General features: G+C 42.6%; 1 protein-coding gene across 1 annotated transcript in view; it reads right to left on the reverse strand.

The window, feature by feature from the left end:
* LOC138250237 (uncharacterized) overlaps nucleotides 1–5853 on the reverse strand; it is a 72938-nt gene extending 67085 nt beyond the window's left edge. The window contains exon 1 of the mRNA XM_069204878.1: nucleotides 5752–5853. The gene's annotated coding sequence lies outside the window, so the exon portion shown is untranslated. The remainder of the gene's footprint in view (nucleotides 1–5751) is intronic.
* Between the last annotated feature and the right edge of the window lie 238 nt (nucleotides 5854–6091).

The following is a 6091-nucleotide window of genomic DNA, read 5'->3' on the forward strand; positions in this document are numbered from 1 at the left end:
AAATGTCGTCCTGGAAACACAAAGTTTTAGGAGTGTCTCCTAAAATATGCTGCATGATTTTCTGAAACACTGCAGCAGCCGACGCCAGCCCGAACGGCATCCTATTGAACATAAAGGAACCCATAGGGGTGGTAAATGCCGTAAGCCACTTAGAATCTGGGTGAAGTTCTACTTGATGATATGCACTGGTCGCCAGTGATATAAAGACACTTCAATCAAATTCCTTTTACTTCAGTCTTTATTCTTTCATCTCTACTGCCTCAGCAACAGTTCTCCACACAGCTGCTCTTCTAGCTCCTCAACGTTCTACTGTCAACTCCAGCCCAATAACTGTCGGACTCTTCCATTCTAAGGGGAAGGGAAGGTGGAACATACTACTACTATCGGTGTAAATATTAAACTCCTATTAGGATAAACTTATTTATATAGAACAATATATATATAGCTTATTTAATTAAAACTGCGATACAACACTGTGCTAGATAAACACCCTGCGACTGCAATCCACGTGTCCGTATGAGCTCTGAGGGGAGCTGCTACAGACTACCGTTAATTTTAAATAGGCGCATGCGCAAGACAGCAATCCTCATTACTGTCTGTCCCCTGAGAGTAATTAACTCACCGCAATCCTCGTGACTGTCCCGTGACTGAGGTCAAGTTGAAAAAAATAAATAAAAGACTACCATTAAATTTAAAAACGCGCATGCGCAATACAACAATCCTCGTGACTATCTGTCCCGTGACTGCATTCCTCGTGACTGGGATGGGGAGCGTCAAGAGGCAGTACACCTTGACTGAGGACAAGTTGTAAATGAAAAGCGCATGTGTGAGACAAGTTTGTAAATGAGAAGCGCATGCGCTTGAAAGTACTGTCGACGGGGTGTGCTTTCGGACAATGAAATTGGCAAAATTATGAATGCGCATGCGCATGGCCATGCGCATGCGCAGAAACCCCAGCCGACCCGAAACAGATGGGGAGCAGCTAAAGACAGTACACCCATACTACACATAAACAATACATATATGCATGACTAAGTTCAGCTGCTAACTGTATATCAACTATATTGATAGGGGAGCCATACTATATGTGAGTTATACTAGGTATGATGATGTACCTCAACTAACCAGTACATCACACTTATTTTGTGTGTTTCACCTACATACCACAAATGTCCGTAATACACATGAAGGTCACTCCTTTAAATGAAACAAACATTAATGGGACAGAAGTAAGACAATACAAGATCGTATACATGCTCTTAAAAATGGCCATTTCATTTGGGAATCCTAGAGACAATTTGTTATGGCCCCAAGTAACAGAGATGGTAGGTTAGTGTACAATAGACCCTGTGCAAGAATAAAAATTAATAGGCACGCCTTCTGAGTTCCAGCAGTACAGGGCTGCCCTTTGATGACAATGATATTTGGGCTGGTGGTAGAGGGTGTTATGGAATGGATATTGGTGGATGTGCAGATTTGAAGATATATCTATCTATCATATATATATATATATATACACACATATACATACACATACACACACACATATATATAACAGACACATTTTTTATACAAATAGAAGCGCTGGTGAACACCCTGTTATGGACGGGTTAGGAAGCCAAGGGTGGCTCTGTATTTTCTCCAGGAGTATAAATATAAAGGCGGATAGAGCTACAAAACATTCGCAAGTATTATGAGGCTGGGCAGGTTTGTGTAGTTATTCAATGTGCATATGCCCAAGTGGAAAGAAAAGTATTTTGGGCTGACCAACAATTTCTTGGTAAAAAAGCGATCCTACTTTGGCTGAACAGGTGTAAACTGGAATTGACTCTCTCTCCAGGCACGGAATTGGTGGATAGGACTTGGAGGAAGATAAATAATAAAAAATATAGCTAAGTGTACCCGACGGATCCCGGGAAACACTGTAATGGGAGGGGTTTAGGCTCCCAAAGTTGGTGACTCTGAAGGGGGTTTTGTGGTTGGAACCATAGGCATCTTAACTCTGGCAGACGTTTGGAATGACAATGGAGTACTCACCTTTGCACATATACAAAAGGAATATTGGATCACCTGCCATTCAATGGATGAAATATGCCCAACTAAAGGCATATCTTCATCAAAGCACCTCAGAAATGTAGAGATGCAAGAGTAATTCTTTGCAGAGATGGGATTGATGGATGGCCCAGTAAAGGAGAAACTAATTTCCCTCACATATGGGACATTAATGAGAAACAACCAGCACCCTTGGTGGAAGTACAAGGCAGATGGGTGCGAGATTGTGAAGAAATTAGTGACAACGACTGGTGTAAATCACTCGTGTTGCTGGCAGAAGTGGACACACCAGCGTCTCTGACTAATTCAATTTCAAATCCTACAGTCCACTACACCCGTAGGCCACTTGACGGACTGCGTAGAACAGTTCAAACAATGGCGCTGAGCAATATTGTGCACCTTCAATAAACACAATTTAAACAGGGTCGTAGCTTGGTCGGTTAGAGGGGGTTCTACAGTTTCTATGACAATCCGGCTGGCATATAAGGCATCTACCAAGCCCCACAACTCTTAATGTGGCAGATCCAGTGTGGAAGGATGCCACAGCGAGGCTGGAATGAGGCCCATAAGATTTAATCATAGGAGAAGCAGGGTGCATGAGAGTGGTGTATGTGGCATTGGAAGGGGAGAGGAATGCACATTGGTGGGAGAGAAAACAATATTTTGTAAAATAAATAGTTTTGACCACTCTCAAAACAAGGAGGAATAGTGTGTGCGCATTGCTGCCTGTGTGCAAAAAGTGCTGGTGAAATCACCTGTACAAAACATTTACATTTTTTAGGGGAGTGTAACACCTCAAACACCCCCTGTATTTAAATGAACAGTAACGTCGCGAATTCAAAAAGCCACAGTCAAATTTCACATTCATACGGTCATGACAATTTTAAAAATCTATGTTTTTAATTTGTTTCATTGTTCCATTTTTTCTCCCCCATAAAAGTCACTCATAAATACACTGAATTGTTTACAGGTGCCTACTTTCAGGACTGGCCCGCCTAAGGATCCAGACAGCAAGACCCTCAGTTACTGTTGCTGAATGATGAGAAAATAGGCTGCGGCATGACCAACAACGTGCGTCTGTCAGGCTGATGCCCTATGGTACACCCTACATAGATGCCAAGATTTGAGATAGCTGGATTTTAATACAGATTAACTGTAACAGTTCAAAAGTCATCCATATAATTACATTATACAAGCATCACATACAGCAATAATAACCAAAGGTCTTGCTGCCCCCGTGATAATTAAACAGGGCAGGTCTGAAAGTGTATAATGAACAAAACAGTTAGCAGTAACATTTGTGCATCACTGTACAACTGCGCGCCTGGCCACCCATGAACATTTATCATTGTGATCGCTCTGCCTGTAGGGTGACCATCCGTCCATAACAGATGGCATTTCTCCATAATTTTAGTCTTTCACCAGAAGGACACCCAAGACAGGGTGAAATTACAGGTAGATTAGTTTCCTGAGCTGGATTGAAAGACTGGGAGTCTGCTGTGCTCGGAGGGAGGGGCATACAGAAAAGAAAAGGCATTCTTGACAGGGTATGTCCCCCAAAGAATTGCAAATGTGCAAAATGGTAAATCTGCAAATGTAAAGGGGCTTGAAAACCTGCTCTGACTTTAAACAAAGGAGTCACTTAAAGCTTTCTGATGGCAAAGATTTGTTCTTTTAAAGAGGTACCTTAAGGGTGTTCCAAGGTGAGCTGTGGAGTGTGTGCTTTTAATGGAGTGTTATAAAAAAAGTTAGTGCTAGGTATAAACTGTATATTATTCAAATCTGTATTTGATAAGCACTTTTTATTATTTAACCAAAATGTATTTGCACATTTAGTAGCAGCCTATGATGTAATTTATATAGCACTTACTATCCCTGACGAAGCGTTGAATGCATGTTTAAAATAAGGACTTACACATTCACAGTTGTTACAGGGGCCTCGGTACCTCATAGTACTAACAAACACTGCCAAAGCCAATAGGCCTCATCTGCGCAAGCGTTATTGGCTTTGCTAATGTGTTTTAGCCATATTATACATCAGAGTGGCTGCTGTTCAAGGGTAAAAGTTATGGCATTGTGGAGTGGAGTAGAGCAGCATAGGAGCAGTGGCGTAGAGCCCAGTGGTACAGGGTACAGTGCAGTTTTTAGAGTGGCATGGGACAGAGTAGATTGGCATAGAGTGCAGTGGAGTAGAGTAGCATAGAATAGAGTGGCAGAGAGTGCAGTAGTGTAGAGTGGTGCAGTGGCATAGAGTGCAGAGTAGACTCATGTGGCAGAGAGTGCAGTGGAGTAATGCAGTGTAGAGTGGAGTATAGTGCTGTAGAGTGCAGTCGCATATAATGGAGTGAAGCAGAGAAGAGTAGCAGAGTGTAGTAGTACAGAGTAGATTGGTGTAGAGTACAGTGGCGGAGAGTGAAATGTTGCAGAGTAGAATCAGTGCAGTGATTTAGAGTGGAGTAGAGTGGCACAGAGAGCAGTGGCGTAGAGTACAGCGGTGCAGAGTAAAGGGCAGCCGCATACAGTGCAGTTGTTTAGAGTGCATTGGCATAGAGTACTATGGGGTAGTGTAGCATAGAGTGGAGTGGCATACAATAGAGTGGCAGAGAGTGCAGTAATGCAGAGTGGTGCAGTGTCAGAGTGTAGAGTAGACTCAGGAGATAAATGTAGAGACCAAGGTATACACTCTAATGCTGTGAGACTACAGACAAGTTGTGGCTAACTCACATCCTGACATTAGGTGTGAGACTGTCAGACACACCATCTACCATGCCTCTTTATATTTATTTTTTTAGAGTGAAAGTCCATGGGTGGTTGGGGTAAGCCAGAGGTTTTTGTTTGATCTGTTTAAACTTACATAAAGTTAATTACCTGAATGTTTCACAAACGGTTAGCAAGAGGTTTTAAAATGTTCAGAAATATTATCAAAAATTTACTGTTACTTTCTCTTCAAGACAGATTGGGTAGGGGTGATGGCCTTTCCGCAGTACTGAAGGGCATTCATTTACTACTGAACAAGGATGTAATATGACACCTGAATGTAGCATACCATGAGACAATCACAAAAAGAACAGTCAATAAATAATGCTATGTTAAAAAGTAAATAAAATCACTGACATCATAGTGAGGCACAGCCTCCCTTGCGCGTGTCTGTAAAAGTGACGTTTGTTATCGAATTTGCGGCCTGAATTTTGACCATTTGTCCTTAATGTTGACCCTTTGTACGGATGTTTTTTACAGTCCTGTCCAGAATTTGCATCAATGCCAGGTGGTCACCCTAACTGGCTGCCGTTTATTTAACAACACTGCCTGCCGTTTATTTACTGGTTCCAAAATGAGTGCGTAGTCCCTAGCTGCTTTTAACGGCCCAACCAGGTGCCGGAACGCAGTTCGGAACCGGTAAGCAAAAGGCAGGCAGAAACTGAAGACAAACTCACATTAAAAAAAACAAGGCAGAATTTGCATCAATGCCAGGTCGTCACCGTAACTGCCTTACGTTTATTTACTGGTGCTGCCTGCCATTTATTTACTGGTTCAAAAATGCGTGCGGAGGCCCTAGATGCTTCTAACGGGCCAAGGGGTGCCGTGACGCAGTTCGGAACCGGTAAAAAAAAGGCAGGCAGAAACTCAACACAAATTCACATTTAAAAAAGCAAGCCCGAAATGATATATATGAAAGATATAATGGGCATGAACCCTTACCTTCCGGAAGAGCACAATCAGTCGTGACGCGAATAAGCTGTGCTAGATAAACACCTGTGACTGCAATCCACGTGCCCGTATGCGCTCTGAGGGGAGCTGCTACAGACTACCGTTAATTTTAGAAAGGCGCATGTGCAAGACAGCAATCCTCGTGACTGTCTGTCCCCTTAGAGTAATTAACTCACCGCAATCCTCGTGACTGTCCCATGACTGAGGTCAAGTTGAAAAAAAAATTAAAAGACTACCATTAAATTTAAAAACGCGCATGCGAAATACAACAATCCTCGTGACTGTCTGTCCCGTGACTGCAATCCTCGTGACTGGGACGGGGAGCGTCAAG

Source organism: Pleurodeles waltl, chromosome 1_2 (genome assembly GCF_031143425.1).
Source record: "Pleurodeles waltl isolate 20211129_DDA chromosome 1_2, aPleWal1.hap1.20221129, whole genome shotgun sequence".
Taxonomy (NCBI): Eukaryota; Metazoa; Chordata; class Amphibia; order Caudata; family Salamandridae; genus Pleurodeles; species Pleurodeles waltl.